Here is a 17,332-nt window from a genome sequence, read left to right on the forward strand (position 1 = left end):
AATTGCTGCCCATACTTCCTGGTGAAGTCCCTTTAAAGTGATCTCTTTATTTTCTTGGTACTTACTGTCCAAGAGCAACTTCACAAGCATGTGACAGCAGATGAGAGAAGAGTATTTACTGTTTTGCTCCTATTGACTTCTTTCTCATCATTCACCCACATTTTTCTTTAAAGATTTTATTTATTTGAGAGAGAGAGAGGGAAAGCATGAGCCGGGGGAGGGGCAGGCAGGGTGAGAGGGAGAAGCAGGCTCCCCGCTGAGCAGGGAGCCTGATGGGCTTGATCCCAGGACCCTGGGATTATGACCTAAGCCAGAGTCAGCCACTTAACCGACTGAGCCACCCAGGAGCCCCCATTCACCCCCATTTTGATAATCTGATCTCTTTGCAGGTACTTAGTGATGCAATCATTCTTTAAATCTAGTAATTTATTTTCTTTCATGAACAAATGTAAAGTTGGCATTTACTGTGACAAAGTAAGTGAATCTTCATTCAAACTCATTTTCCAAATCAAGTCTCCTAAAATAATGATAAGGCTTTTTCATCAGCTATTGTTCTTCTAGAAGTTCCTCTCTAGGATTCATATTGTTTGAAACATCACTGTGAAACACCACTGAGGAACTGTGTTTACCTTTACTTTTCTAAGGTTAAATCAATGAACGTAGTTGTTAAATGTTAATGTATTCTTTCACACGGTCTCTGCCGTTCTGGATTAAGTCCAATCAGATGCTATGGGATGTAAGTAAAATAAGCCAATGACCGTTTTTCAGTAATTAACAAAGGAGAGGGCCATTAAATTTTTCTTCAATTCTTATTTTAGCTTTTGACAAACTTGAAAAAACTCGTCCCGGCGCCTGGGTGGCTCAGTTGGTTAAGCGACTGCCTTTGGCTCAGGTCATGATCCTGGAGTCCCAGGATCGAGTCCCGCATCGGGCTCCCTGCTCGGCAGGGAGCCTGCTTCTCCCTCTGACCCTCCCCCCTCTCATGTGCTCTCTGTCTCTCTCATCCTCTCTGTCTCAAATAAATAAATAAAATCTTTAAAAAAAAAAAAAGAAAGGAAAAACTCGTCCCATAGACCACGTACTTTGGTATTCCAAGTGATAATCTGTTCTGTCACATAGAGCTAAAAATAGAAGGACCATAACAGCTAGGGCTGTATTAGCTTCACATTTTTTTTTTTTTAAAGTAGGCTCCACGCTGGGCGTGAGGCTTGAACTCACAACCCTGAGATCAAAACCTGAAATGAAATCAAGAGTCGGACGCTTAACCGGCTGAGCTGCTCGGGTGCCCCAGCTTCGCCTTTTGCTAGTACTATTTAATATGGAATTCAGACAGACAGATGTACTTTTACTTCTGATAAGTTCTTTGTGAATAAATTCACCTATTAGCTGAATCTCAGGCTTTCTCCTTGCATCTGTACCATCAGTATTTTAGTTTTGCTCATAACTTACTTGTTTCAAAGTGTTTGTGTACTATTTTGTTAACTAGTTTGTTCCGCTACTTGATAAAATAATGTTCTAAGCATTTCTCTTCTGGGATTAACAGCCTCCTTCCTAACAAAGGTAGATTAATCTGAGGTGATACACTAATGATTTAATCATCTTCTAGATTAGAATGATTTCAATGTGTTTGACACATCCTCTTATCTGTTTACTGATAGTATTATTCAAAAAGCACTTTTGTCTTTCCTCTGGAAAATGTTGAGAGTTTCCAGGAGGCTGGTAAAATGAGCAGTTCTGCAATTGTGTGAGTCTGTGAGCTTTTGCTATGGTTAGCATAACCTTCCAACTAACTCTCTGAGCTACACCTGATGCTGTTATAACTTATATACCTGATACTGTTATAACTTATAAGAGAACGTGGCTTCTTAATACTGGCACATGTTTAAAATGCTAATCTTATGCATAAGGTGAATATTTAGTAAAAGGATGCCAGCATAATTGACTTGATAATATTTTGAAGTAAATAGGACATTTAGGCCGAAGCAAAGGAGGTATGAGGTTGCTTGGTTTCAAATGTGAGATAATCCTCATTCTGCTTCAGTAGTAATTTAAACTTTTTTTTTTTTTACTGTTTTTTGGAGGGGGAGAAATCTGTTGAATTTGGGAAGACTCCAGTTTTAATAAATTTTTTTCATTATGGTGGAAAAATATCTGCAAAATCTAAGACTATATAAATGTAAAGAATAAAGAACTAGTGGACTTGAAGGGGTTTGTGATTCAAAAATTAAGTCTCAAAAAAAAATTGAAGTCATTTGCAGTTTTTAGAATGGCATAAAACTAAATTAAAAAATGAAAGTGTGATAATATAATTTTGCAAATTAATACAGTCAAAATCGAAAGTATTGAAATACTAGTTTTCCTTTAATAAAATAACCAAACTTCTAAAGACATCTTAAAATATAAATGTTACTTTTACTTATGTAGGAGTAAATATATTTTGGAGAAACTAATGAATTGATTAAATTATGGTTTTCTGTCTATAGAAATAGGCATCTTTTTATTTCTGGAAAAACATTTTTAATATCCAACATTTTGGATAAATATAACAATTGCACTACTAGGTATTTACCCAAATGATACAAAAATATTAGTTTGAAGGGGTACATGAACCCCAATGTTTATAGCAGCATTATCTACAATAGCCAAATTATGGAAAGAGCCCAAGTGTCCATAGACTGATGAATGAATGAAGAAGATGTGGGGTGTGTGTGTGTGTGTGTGTGTGTGTATATACACACATGATGGAATATTACTCAGCCATAAATAAGAATGAAATCTTGGGGGCGCCTGGGTGGCTCAGTCCTTAAGCGTCTGCCTTCGGCTCAGGTCCTGGGATCGAGCCCCGCGTTGGGCTCCCTGCTCAGCGGGAAGCCTGCTTCTCCCTCTCCCACTCCCCCTGCTTGTGTTCCCTCTCTCACTGTGTCTCTCTTTGTCAAATAAATAAATAAAATCTTTAAAAAGAAAAAGAATGAAATCTTACCATTTGCAATGAGGTGGATGGAACCAGAGGGTATTATGCTAAGTGAAATAAGTCAGTCAGAGAAAGACAAATACCATATAATTTCACTCATATGTGGAACTTAAGAAACAAAATAAATAATAGGGGAAAAAAAGAGAGAGGTAAACCAAAAAACAGACTCTTACCTATAGAGAACAAATTGCTGGTTCCCAGAGGTGAGGTGGGTGGGGGATGGGTGAAATAGGTGACGGGGATGAAGGAGGGCACTTGTGACGAGCACCGGGTGATGTATGGAAGTGTTGAATCACTAAATTCTACATCTGAAACTAACATTACACTGTATGTTAATTAACTGGAATTTAAAAAAAGATTTTTAAAAAGCCAAAACTGACACAATGGATGGATGAATGAATAAACCAAGGCACATAGTAAGAAAAATGAATAAAATCAATTATGTTCTACTCGGAATACCTAATCTCATACGATAATAGTAACAGTTACTAAGAGAGCAGTTTGTACAGACTTTGTGTATTCATTTAAAACTTTATTTAAAATGCAATTAACAGCATAGAGCAGGTTAAGTTGGAAGAAAATTTAAATCTTTAGCAGACACAACCTCCAGAATGATAAATCATAAATTAAAAATGAGACTAACGCAGTAGTTTAGAAAGTGCTACATCTGCAGACACTTTTTTTCCCGCCCTCTGCCTTTTGTCGGTGTGTTCTGTATTCAAAATTGTAGGAGCCAAAACACATAATTACTAAATATTTCTGAAGTGATTTCTCTGAGGCAGCCATCCAAATACTATCCAAACATAATTTCAACTGTTGTGAGCTTTTGAACTTGTGGGAAATAATGGCTTGATTTTTTTTTAATATCTATATAATTTTTTTAATCTCTGTATAATTTTCTATATAATTTTCAGCCATCAGTCTCTCTGAGCAGACAAGCAGACCATTACTCACTGGTTGGGACCATAACTTACTGTTGGGATTTTTTGAGCCATAGGACTACGTATCGTATTTGTGGTCAGAGCATCAGAATGGACTAGAAATTGGAGACCTTTATACTAGTGCTGGATGTACTGCTGAGAAGGCTCATGAACTTGCCCTTTGGAATGGATTTGGAAAGTCAGAGTCAGGATTTTGGAAGTGAGCTAGTCTCTACTACTCATTACACAAAGAAAAAAAAAGAGTAGTCAGTGCATTAACATTTACACTTTGATCAGGTCTCAGTGCTAAGCAATTGCTTAATTAAACCTGGTCTTTTTCAAAGGTGTTACCTCATGAAAGTATTTGATGAGCATGTTTTCCTGGGATGAAATACAAGCCTAATGACATTTAAACATGTTTTTCACCCCTTTTAAAGGATACAGATGAAGTATATTGAGTGCACTTTGAATGAGGGATGCCTTTCTAGTAGAAAAAAGCTACTGCTGGAATATAGGAAAAGGGTGAATTGCCAGGTTTGTGTTTGTTGAATTTTGGCGGTAGAACTTCTTACATGTTTCAGAGGGAAGGGAGTACAGAAGAGGAATACTTTTTTTTTTGGCTAGTCTTGAATAAAAGGAACTAATGATCTGGAAAAATCCTTGAATTCAGTGACTGCCTCCTGCATATAGCTAAGACTTATCATTTCAACCCTCTTTGTACCTAACTATGAAAAAAAACCCCTTGCCTTTGGTTCTGAGCTGAGGAGCGGGGGTGGGGAGGTGGGGGGGATGAAACCAAGCACTGCCTGAAAAGGAGGCAGATACCAGCTGCTTATTCTCCAACTCATTTCCTGTTTCCTCCTGGGCACACAGCTGGGCTTCATCTCCTGGCCCCTCTTCAAGTGTGGCTTCTCCACGGCGAAATGACAGCCAGTGGAACGTGGGTTGAACTAACAGACCCCCCACTCTGCAGGTCTGGCTCGTGAAACACTCCCACACGTGACCCTCCATTTTCGGGCTTTCCCTGTTACAGCTGAAGGAAAATACTCCAGGATCCAGAGAAGGCAGAGCCACGAGATGGAAGGAACTAAAAAAGGCTGTCAGGAGGGCCAACCAGGTAGAAACAGCCACACTGGACCTCTCCATGCGACAGAAAGAAACAACTGTGAACTGAACTCCTGTAGTTGATTTGTTTCAGCCACAAGCCCACCCTAACACGTGGAACCATCATGGGCTACCATCGGCAGGATCAAGATAGGGGTAATCAAGTTTATTTTCAGATAATGGAGAAACATAGCCCCCTTTAGAGCTAATACAAGCAACTAATTATCCAGAAGAGGGTGGATAATAAATCTGATTGGGAGAGTAGGCTGCTGAGAAGTAGAAAGATTTTGATGTTACTACCCACACACTGCACCAGTTTTCGAGAGGGTCAAACTGGGTCCCTCCCAAAGGGTACCCTGAGCCTGCATACAGATTTTGTTTGGCTCTCACTGGGTAAGAAAATTGAATCAATTCAGTGATTGCACATGGAAATTAGATTTTTTTTTTTTTGCTTTGCTTTGCTTTGCTTGGAAACTTGTAAGAACTGGCCACTTTGGGCTTGCAGCTCTGCATGGCCAGAATCAGCTGGAGCTGGAGGACATGCACTGCTGCTTTCTACAGTCCCCACCATTATACCTGCCCCCTTCACTGAGTTACAGACTCGCCCAGCTTGGGGTGGGGGGGAGCATTTTCTTTTTGACCCCTGCGCTACATTTTCACTCTGCTTCTGTGGTTGCTGATGCAGCTTCTTAGTTTGACTTTTGAGACCTTTCATGATCTTTAAGTCTCCTATGCCATGCTCCTTCACAGTTCAGCGTGTTATTGGTGCTCATTCCCTTTATTCCTTTACCTGAAGCACTGTTTGCTTCAATTGTATCCAGATTCTTTAATACACAACCCGAATGTCACTTTCTTCATGGCTCCCCTTTCATTCCATCCTTCCTCCCTTTCTCTGTAATCCCTTTGCGTCATGTACATGCTTCCCAGGGCACTTGTCACTTTAATATTATAGTATAGATATTTAAATACATGTCTTATCTCTTGCTGAAAAATACTTGAGAGCAGGATATGTGTATGTGTGTGTGTGTGTGTGTGTGTGTGTGTGTGATAGAAAGAGACAGATCAATCACTTTTTTGACTCTCCTGAAGGGCCTGTTAGTGTCTTGCATACACAAACAAAATTATCAACATCTATCAGATCAGAATATGAAAACCTCCCCTTTAAAAAGGTACATTTTCTTTAACACTCCCTCACTGGAAGGTTTTGAAGAACCGTAAGAAGTTTATGAGGCCAGCAAGCACTCTGCCCATTTCTAGACTATGTCCCCACAAGAGTGTATTGTTGGCCAATGTTGTATTGAATTCTGAAATAATGTTAAAATCTTACATTTCTGATGTATGACTGGATCCCTGAAGCTTCAGATGACTTGTTTGATTTCATCTCCTGCTGGGTCCCCGGCGCCCTTAGCCGTGCCTGAGACACAGTAAAATATCAAGAAATGTTTGCTGAATGGGAGCTGAGTGATGAAAGACTGGGTGCAATGTGCCAGTGAATTGGCCATGGTTGTTTCTGGGATTGCAGCGAAGTGATTTAAATTAAAACTGAGCACTTAGCAGCGGTACCATATGGATATGTTTTGTTTCTTGCGAAAGAAGACACAAGAGAACTAGTGGGTTGGGACCAGAAGGGAAGCCACCACACTTCCGGGCCAGCCTTCATTCAGTACCATTTCCGTGCGTGGCACACCAGGCTTCTATGTTGGAGCCACTTATCTGGGGGGCAAACCTGTCGTCAGAGTCTTACCAGCGTGAGGAAGGAGAACTGTGTGGTTTGCTGATGTGGTTGTACACAGAGGAATAGCCTCTTGAAACACATGCAATTTACTTCTACCCAACAATTAGTATTTTCTGTATTTTTAATTGGGTCACATGGATTAGACTCTGCTGCATGATTATGATAGGGCATGGCTTTTTGTTAGAATGGAAATTTCCTTTTTGGGGATTTTCTTCTTGTTGTTCTTCTTTTTAAAAGGCTTTATTTATTTACTTGAGAGAGAGAGAGAGAGAGAGAGCGCAGTGGGTGCGAGCACGCAGACCAGCGGAGGGGGAAGGGCAGAGAGACAAGCACACTCCTGGCTGAGCGTGGAGCCTGAGGCAGGGCTTGATCCCAGGACCCTGAGATCATGACCTGAGCCAAAGGCAGACACTTAACTGACTAAGAGCCACTGAGGATTTTTTTCTAACTCATGAAATAGAATGCACTGAGGTGCTAAGTCCTCTCTGTCTCTTCATTCCCTTTGCCCTCTGCTACAAAAATGAGTTGACTTGCTTTTGGGTACCATGTAAGATCTGTGTGAATTTAAGTTACACGAAAACAAAGCTATGAAGGCACATCTGTAAACAGAAATGAAAAAACACCTTTTAAAGAAGCTTGCTGTAGCAGAAAGTGGTATTTGCCGTAGGAATGATTGACCACCCAGTTATATATCACACCAAACCTAGCTAAGATAACGCTCATAAGGGATGAGAAAGGCAGTTTCTATTTTAAAAAGATTTTTAAAATTTAGAACAGCTGAGGAGGTATGGAAGAACAGATAGCAGTAAAAGAGAAAATGATTATTTTCTGCTGGCAAATGTAAAGATTCCCCATTTATTGATTCTCTCATTTTGTGCTCCTCTTTATAGATGGAGAAGTCATAAAATAAGAACTTAGAATGAACAGCAATTGTAAAGGAGGTCTGAGAGCCAGATTGGATTATTTTTCACAAGTGCCAGGATGTACAAAGGTTGGGAGCTCTGCCATAAACCACTTGGTAATAATTAGCCTTACAAACTTTACCTTACAGAGAGGACTTAGAACAGGAGCCTTCACAATACGACAGTCCAGAAACCCCAAATGCACTGAGAATTCCTGTCTCTAATGCATGTGCTGAAGCCTTGACCTGAAATATCTTACCTTTCTCTTTCCTGCTCTGACAGTGCCCTACTCGCTCTTGACCTGGCAATTCTTGGTCACCATCCAGGCTCCAGTTCAGGTGTCAGATCCTGTAGAAACTGCCCCTAGTACTCCCTTCCCCAGCACTGATGGATCCCATGGGTGCTACGGGAGCAGAGAATGTTGTGTGTGGCTCATAGGGATGTGACCACATGCTGACAACATGGTGCCTCTTCCGCAAGACTGGGAGCTGCCTCAGGGCAGAGGCTCTGAGCTTCACACTTACATAATAAATAAATAAATACGTCACACTTTCATATTTTAGGTGGAAGGATGCAGCTAAAAACCTTGACTCTGGGGTTCCCACCCACCACATCCCGCTGGACACAGTTGACTATAGACTCAGGGTCCCACTGTCCCTTTTTATTCCTTGATAGTGTGGATGGAATCATTTTAGGAGGTATAACTTTTTCTTGGATGATAATGTGTATAGCAAAGGGTTAACCCAGCAGGTCTGGGTCGCTCCAACCCTGCACATTCGACATAAAAACCTGCCTCCAGAATGGGCTAGCTCTTGAGGGCATAACCTCTGAGCCTTTGGAATGTTCTGCCTGATAAGAGTGGTTCCACATGTCCGAGGGCATGGGCCATGATCTACCAGTGTGGCCAGACAAGTTTATCCTGACAGTGTGATTTATGGTGAACGCTTGTTTTTGCTGTGGGTTAGGGGCTGGAGCCTGAGTACCTGAGATCAGTCACATGGGCCCTGTTTACCAACAGGACTGATCCCAAATGAAACCTCTGGACACCAAGGCTTGGGGAGCTTCCCTGATTGGCAGCACTTGGCGTGTGTTTTTGCACATTGTTGCTGGAAAATTCAGTGTAGCCCCATGTGACACCATTGAAAGGGACACCCAGAAGCTGGCGCCTGGTCTCTCTTGGACTTCACCCCATGTGCCTCTTCCCTTTGCTGATTTGACTCCATGTCCTTTGACTGCAACAGTGGTTATAAGACTTCTGAGCCCTGTGAGTCCTGGTACATCACTCTGGGCACTCCCAGCACACAACCCATTCAGATGCTATGGTTGGGTAGGATGGTATGGGAAAACAAATAATTATGGAGATCAGAAAGGGGAGAATCTGGAAGGTGTTTTGGGGGCTGAGTGCCGTGGGTTCTCTGACCGGGTTGGGTCTTTCCACTTTAATGGGAAGACTCTCAGCTTTGTTTCTTTTGACACAAAAAGTATCTCCATGTTCCCAAGGGAAGGAAATGAAGTGAACACAGGGTATGTATATATAACTGGCAATTTTGCAGATTTGGGGGTTCTAACTCTGCCCACGGCAGCCTGTCCATCTAGGACTTCTTCCTCTAGGGAGTGGGAAAGGCAGACCTGCATGGGAGTGAGGGGAGAGGTGGGCCTTTCTCAGCCTTGTAGGCATTGTGTCAGCTCTCTAAGACCAGGGGAGTCTCTTCACATAGGCCATTTTATGAACTCTTGATATTAGCACCCAGAATCTCCGAGTTGGTTAACAAGGTGGGTTTTGCCCCCGGAGTCTCAGAGTTCCTATCCTGATGCTGTCACCTGCCTGCTTGTGACTTTGGGCAGGAAACTTCTGCCTGCCTCAGTTTCTTCATCTGTGCTCAGGACAGGGTCTGGAACCTAGAAAGTGCTGATTACATGTCAACTGCTGCTGTTGGTTTCTCTTCTGGATTTATCTGAGAGGCATCAGGAGAGCTAGGCTAACTGTATCACAGGGAAGAGGGTTCATGTTGTTTAAAATAGCTTTCTGGAGCTAAAACAAAGAAAAGGGACTGCAATGGAGGTCGACATTTTGTGAGTTGATTACAGAGATTGAGCATGAATACCATGACTTAGATATTCCATTCAAGGAAGATGATTTCTTTATGGCAAATCAGTGGGGGTGTGTTCCCTTGAGGGGGCTTCCTCCTTCCCTCATCCCTGGGGCTCCTTTCCCAACCCCTGCCAACAGCTGGCCAGGACGAATTTCTTGCGTCTCCAGACAAAACAAGTATGAGGTTAATATCACCCCTGAGGCCAAGAGGGGCAAACCGACAAAATAAGAACTTTAATCATAGACAAACTCTTGGTTTAAAGTCTTTTTCTTTGACATATTTAGGATAATCCCCAAATGATAGAGCTCATTTTTGCAGACATTTGAAAGGCCACGGGCCAGTGTTTTCTGGAGCATCATATCCTCAGTGTGCTGAGGGTCTGATGTGACATGATCTCCTATGTGATTTGACGAGGCTGTCCCTCCACAGGACAGTAAAAAAGAAAAAGAAAAAAAAGGCATAATGAGGCATTTTAATTCTCTAGGGTTAGGTGCTCCATTTCCAAATTCTTAAAAGTTTCAGTAAGACTGGCATATTTGAAGAAACGAGTAAGAATTCCTAGCACATTCTTTCACAAAAATGCAAATCGTATTTAGCAGAAAAAGGAACACCAAAAATAATACCCAATGTCGGCTGACAGAGGTGAAGAGCATAGACTGCTAAAAAAGAGTTTGTTAGTGTGTGTGAATAACACTGTCATGATCCTTTGACCCAGGGATTCTGAGAATCGAATGCAGAGGTTGGCAAGTTGGCCCATGCAGATCCAACCTGTGGCCTGTTTTTGGTATGGCCAGCAAACTAAAGACAGTCTGCAAGGTTTTAAACTATTTTCAAAAGGGACAGGAGAAGAAAGAGGAGGAGGAGGAGCGAGAGGAAGGGGAGACAGACTGCCTGGCCCACAGAGCCCAACATTTTTACTATCTGGCCCTTTTCACAGCCATCTGACCTAAGGAATAACCCAAAACATGGAAAATCTACATGAAAAGGGTGATCTTTGCAGCAGTTAATAGTTCAAAAGACTGAGAACAATTTAAGTGCCCAAGAGAGAAGACTAGTTCCATAACTATTAAGTGATTCACATAAGAGGATATTTTACCACAAAGTGATGCCTCAGCAGGACCACGGATCTGTGTGATGCATTTTGTCCATCTTAGGAAGCCTTTATGGACTGCCAGGCTCACAGACCTTCTTCTCACTCCTAAATGCTTAATGCAGATATGGATAAACAGCACATTTTAAAACTTCATGATATTCTGCCTTGAACAGGAAGGTCTTGACTTAAGGAATGGACCCTGACAGCTCCTGCTACCTGTGTTCTGGCTCTCAGGACCCTTCGTAGCAGGAAAGTTACACCTAAGGTCACACAGCCCACTTGGGAACATGTTCTAGCTCAGGACGCTCTCTTCTCCTTACTTCAGGAAGCTTTTCTTTTCCCTGGCAGCCCTCAGTACCCCTTCCTCCATATTCTGCAGAGTATGGTGTGGGTGGGTAGGATTCTTACATTCTTGCGTTGATTTCTATGTCCTTCTGAACCTGGATACCATAGGGCAGGTTGTATATATCTCATTACATGGAAGCTTTGTGGTTATTTCTGTAAAAGTCTGGCTTCAGAGCCTTGGCCAGGAATATGATCACATTTTTGTTTTGTTGAAAGACATCAGATAACATTTACACTGTTGGCTCTTTTCAGAGAAAGAGGCCATGTCGATTGTTTCAGTCTTTCTAATGAAGACTTGAGAGGAATTCTCTAACCCAGGCTCTGCGCCAGCGATTTCTTTATGATCAAACAAAGCACCGCTGAGCTACAGGTCAGATCTAGTCCCCATGTTACCTTTAATCCTGTTGTGGATCCCTGGTGCCTGTAAGATAATGTCCAAGCTCCTGGTGTGGAGCTAGGTGTTACCCCAATCTCTCCAGCCTCACCCATCACCGTGCCCCTCATTCAACCGTGCCCCCAACATGTGATATGCTTTTGCTTTCTTCTGCAATTTTGCGTGTTTGGAACCTACAGCTTATATGTCACCCCCTCAGAGAGTCCTTCACTGATCACTCCAGTTGTCACTTTCATCTTATAACCCCATTTTCTTTTCTTTATAACACATGATTTGAAATTCTCCTATGGCTTTGTTTGTCTGTTGACCTATTTATTTACCTGCGTTTGCATGTATTTATGCATTTATTCTCCCCCTCTTCTCCCTCACTAGAATGTATGCTTTTTGAGGGCAGGGACCCATGTTCCCAGCCCCTAGAACACAACTTTAAAGAGAGCCTGGTGGGCAATGGGTTCCCCAAATTTCCATTTTCCATCATGTGCCAGAGGATACTTCCTCATGTGTAGGACCTAAGGGTCACCTTCCCAGACCTTCCAAGGTGGAGGAGGATGCCTTATCTTCTGTGTTCTGCCAACACAGTTCTTAAGTAGCTGCCATGGTCAGGTTATGCATCAAATCCCCCACTAAACTGTGAGGAGCCTGGGAAGGCAGAGATTGGCCCTTTGTGTCCACAGCTCACAGTCTGGCATTGAGTAGGGAAAAATTTTTATTTCCTGATTGGGCAATGAATAAATTCATAGTAATTTCCCAATTAATACTTGTTATTATGTTGAGTTGACTTGAGTCTACAATTTCTTGGTTCCTTCTTCTTAAAAAGGAACAAAAAATAAAACACACATTGCTATATCTATTATCCTAATATCATGCTATATTTATTAGCTTAAATTATTATTGTTACTCAAGTTTAAAAATATGTGCCTTTATGGAGAATGCTAGCTTGGTTTATATTTGGTTTAGCTTTTATTTTTTTATTTTTATTTATTTATTTTTTTTACCTCCATCTCTCCTAACTTGACAGACAACCAAAAACTCTAGAAATCATGTGAAGGCATAATACTTCTGGCTATTATTTTGCCATATTCACCTCTTTTCCCCTTTTACAGTCACAGAAAATAGAGTTGGTGAAGCAGCTTCAAAGAGTTCATTTCGTGATTCCATCAGATGAGCTTATATTCAGGCCAGCTACCTCACACACAAAGAAACAGGAATTAATCATAATCAGGGCTGCGCAGTGGTGACATAAGGTTAGGGCTCGGGGGCAGACATTGTTCAAATGTTTAAGATCCAGAAAATACGGGAAGATTTTCACTGATTCATTTCTTTGTTTGCTAATCCGCTTACCCATTGATACACCTCTTATTTAGTAGTACCTCACTTAAGGATAAAAAGAACTTGGAATGAATCATGCTCATGGACAAGAATCAAGGAGTTTGTAATAGAGCAACAAGCTTGGGCTGGGAGAGGTCCACAGGGGACTCAATTTCCGAGCAGGGCTGGTCCCAAAGGAACAACCACAAAGCATTCTTCCCTTATTTGCCTGCCTATTCTTCCCACCTATGGTGTGGCATAGCCAGAAGGAAGCCAGCCCATGTGAAAGGCTCAGCAGAGCTGGGCTCGGTAGCCATTCGGCACACCTCTAGTTACTGACCATTCTTAAAGCTGAAATGCCAGAGCATAAGATCCAAATGAATACTGGCCTCATGCTGGAAAGATCTATGGTTAGTCCAGTCTGCTGCTATGGCTCACAACCATGTTGGAATTCCTCTTCCAGAACTCACCTCCAGAATGCCACACTTTCAGCCACTTAATGACCAAATGAATATTGAGCTCCCACCACATGACCACTGCTTGTGCCCTCACTCACTAACCGAGTCTGTGTTGTTCCAATTTTACAGCTCAGAAAACTGAGGCACGGGAAGTGATTTACCTGAGCATGGTCATACAGGTGTTAGGAGGTAGCAATGGGACTTCTTCCCAAATCTAATCACTGGCCAGCAATTTGATACTTGGAAGTCTTTGGACGTCAGGTCTGGTGAATATGGTGGAGGGTTGACTTAGGTGCAAACCTCTGTTTAGGTGAAAATAAGGCACGTTGATTTAATGAGACCGGTTTTCTTGTGGGAGTCATCAACCGAATTCGAAGGCAATTTCAAAAGATTCATTCAGAAAGAAAGAAAAAGAGAGAGAAAGGAATGGAAAGAAAAGTAATAGAACAGAGAGGAAAAAGAAAGAAAAGGAGAAGAGGGAGAACAATTGGCTGGCCATCAGAGAGCACACTGATGGGCAGTCCAGGAAATCAGCCGGGGGAAGGGCAGAACCCAACAGAGGGAAGCAGTTGCTCAGAGTCACCCTACTGCCCGGATTGTGCCCTGGGCCCCACATGGCAGAGTACAAACTGCCTACAAGGAAATGAGAGAGTTTTGGAGAAGGGGGATGGATCTTGGGCGCTCAAGGACAAGCGTTCCAGAGGAATGTCCAAGATGGCCTTGAGGGGCTGAAAGGGAAAAAAATATATCCAAAACATTTCATTGCAACTATTTTCAGAAAGAAAAATGCAATGGGTACCCTTTTATCTGTGTACTAAATTTAGAAAAAACAAGCACAAGGACCACAGACTCTTGGAGTTGACAGGGCTTTAAATATGATCATCTCATAATCCCTTGTCTTTATTGTAAATGAGACAACTTTAAATAAATGTAAAATAAATTTCTTTTCAGCGAGTGACTTTCCCATTAGGATAATGAATTGCAGAGTTGGAACTGGAATCCACATCTCCAGATTCCTACTTTGGTGCTGGAGTTGGACTAGAATTTCTTGTTCAGTGTCAAATTCAATGGTTTGAATCCCAGGTCTGCCACTTACTTGCTGTGGGATCTTGGATTTTACCCAACTTCTCCATTTTTTCATCAGTAAAACTGGGGGTGGTGGGGGAAAATCTCCTCCTCTTTGTTAAGATTCTTGAGGGAATTACATGAAGTAAAGCTTGTAGGAGTTTGGTTCAATGCCGGAGAATTAGAAAGTGCTCAATTAAGGTCAGAGCTAAACCCAATTATGGGTACTTGGATGAGCAGGATGGACCTGTTGCAGTGGCATCGTTCTGAGACATCCATACTGCAGTCGAAAAATAAATTGATTTGCGATACTGGTGAGTGGGTGGATGATAAATGTGTTGAGGAACTTTGCCAAAGAAACAGCTGAGTGAAAGGCCAAATTCCTGGCTCACGATGTTTTTAAAAATGGACTTCTGTGTGTTCCTAGATTGGCCAAGAATATGCTCAAGACAGAAGAATGGAACTTCGAACATAGGAGGAAGGCAAGAGAGGAATGTGGTTGTATCTTTCAGGTGCTTCAAGGTTCTGGCTGTTTTTGGAGATACCCAGGTCCTGCACTGGCTCCTCTGTGAACTCGTGACCTGGGAGGAGAGAAAGTGTGGGGGGCTCCAGCTGAGCCTGTGCAACAGGAGAAACAAGCTATTCACCGTTGGGGTCCATCTCTGGCTCTTCTCCCCACATTCCTGCCTGGAGCCCTGTCCTCCCCACCCCTGCCCTCTCCAAGGGGTCTCTACATGTTTGCTGCTCCAGAAGTACCTGCCTTGCACCTGCCTTGGTGCAAAGTGACCTGTTTCTATCCATTGGCAAATCCATACAAACGTCCTAATCATCTAATCAGTCCTTGCCTCTGAAACACCTTGCTCTTCGTACAAATAGAAAATGCCAAACCAAAGATAGGGGCTAGGCCCCAGGGCCCCAGTTCCATGGTCACAAGGTTTGCCTTGAGGCAAGACTGAACTCCTCCCATCTCTGATGCTCTGTGTTCGACATTCCTCCATTCTCCCTCTTCTTCTAGCTTTGGGGCTCTTAGAGGTAGGGTTCCACCTATGATCTCTGACCTCAGACTCTCTGCTTGCATTGTCCTCCCAGTTCCATGTGGCTCGAGCACCTTCCCTGGCATTTGATTTCTTGGAGTTGACCTCAGAGTCCATTCCTCTGCACCACCCACCTCCTCCCTTGTCACACCCACTTCCCTCCAGAGAGGGGAGTGGGTTAATGGTTATTTCTGCTGAGTGTTGACCACAGGTGCTTAGGATATGCTGCTCTTACCACAGTACTTCCCAGGGTGTGACACATCCAAGTCACTGAAGGAGATCCTCTATAAAATAAGGTCCTGTGCTGAAAACTGCCTTAAAAGTCACAGTACATCTGAGCTGGTTGCAGGCTCTGGAATCCCCAACTGTGAGGAGACATTTTAACTTGGTGTTTTATAGTTGTATTTGAATATAGGAACATTTTCCCAGAAAGTATTTATTAACAACCCAGAGAACTAATATTTCATGGAGAATGTTGCCTTCACTCCATGTGAAGATGCCACCCCTAGGGGAGAGTGTCACCCATGGAAGGTGCTCGCTTAGTCTTGTAGCAACCCTATAAAGTGGAATTATTACCCTCATTTTATTTTACTATTTTGTAAGAACTTATTTTATTAGAACATTTTTAGGTTTACAACAAAACCTAGAGGGAAGTACAGATATTTTCCATACACTCCCTACCTTGACACAGGCATAACCTCACTCACCAGAATGATACATTCCTTTTTTTTTTAAAACCAAGGATGAACCTATATTAATACATCATAACCACCCAGAGTCTGTAGTTTACCTTAGGCTTCACTCTTGGTGTTGTATTCTGTGAGTTTACACAAATTTATAATGAGATGTGTCCATCATTGTGATAACATACAGAGTATTTTCATTGCCCTAAAAATCCTCTGTGCTCTGCCTATTCATTTCTCCCCCAGTCACCCCTGGTGAACACTGATCTTTTACTGTTTCCATAGTTTTGCCTTTTTCAGAATGTCACAGAGTTGGAATCATGCAGTACATAGCTTTTTCAGGTCGGCGTCTTTCACTTAGTAAATCACATTTAAATTTCCTCTGTGACTTCACGGCTTGATAGCTCATTTATTTTTAGCACTGAATAATATTCTGTTGTCTGGATGTATTGCAGTTTATTTATCCCTTTGTTTACTGAAGGACAGTATGCTAACTTTTTAAAGAAACTGCCAGACTGTCCTTCAAAGTGGTTGTACCATTTTGCATTCCCATCAGCAATGAATGGGAGTTCCTGTTGCTCCACATCCTCGCCAGCATTTGGTGCTATCAGTGATTACTTCCATTTTATTTTATAATTTTTAAAAGATTTTATTGATTTATTTCTTTGAGAGAGAGAGAGGGAGAGAGAGCACAAGTGTGGGGGAGGACCAGAGGGAGAGGGACAAGCAGACTCTATGCTGAATGCGGAGGCCAGTTGGGGCTGGATCCCATGACACAGAGATCATGACCTGAGCTGAAATCAAGAGTCAGATGATTAACTGACTGAGCCACCCAGGTGCCTTGATTACTCCCATTTTAAAGAGGTGAAGTAGTTTTACAGAGCTCACACTTAATCTTCCCACTGGCAGTCACGGGTGAGGAACACACCATCTTATGTTGAATCTGCTGGTGCCATGAAAGTGGCAGAAGAGAGGCAATGCCCCCTCTCTGGACAAGTGTCTGGGGCAACAAAAGGGACCCACTCTATGTTGCTGTAGGGCTGAGTGGTGAGTTCAGCTTGCAGAACCCGCTTTTGGGTTATCTCTCTCTCATTGACCCACCTCCATCCAGTCCACCTGTGAGACATGGTGGCTTATCTTCAAAAGATTCTTAAAGATCTCTTTTCATCACCTTTGCCTTTACTACCCTAGTTCAAGCCACCAGAATTTATTGCCAGGATATCATAA

Source organism: Leptonychotes weddellii, chromosome 3 (assembly GCF_054177405.1).
Source record: "Leptonychotes weddellii isolate Sample4059 chromosome 3, ASM5417740v2, whole genome shotgun sequence".
Classification (NCBI taxonomy): domain Eukaryota; kingdom Metazoa; phylum Chordata; class Mammalia; order Carnivora; family Phocidae; genus Leptonychotes; species Leptonychotes weddellii.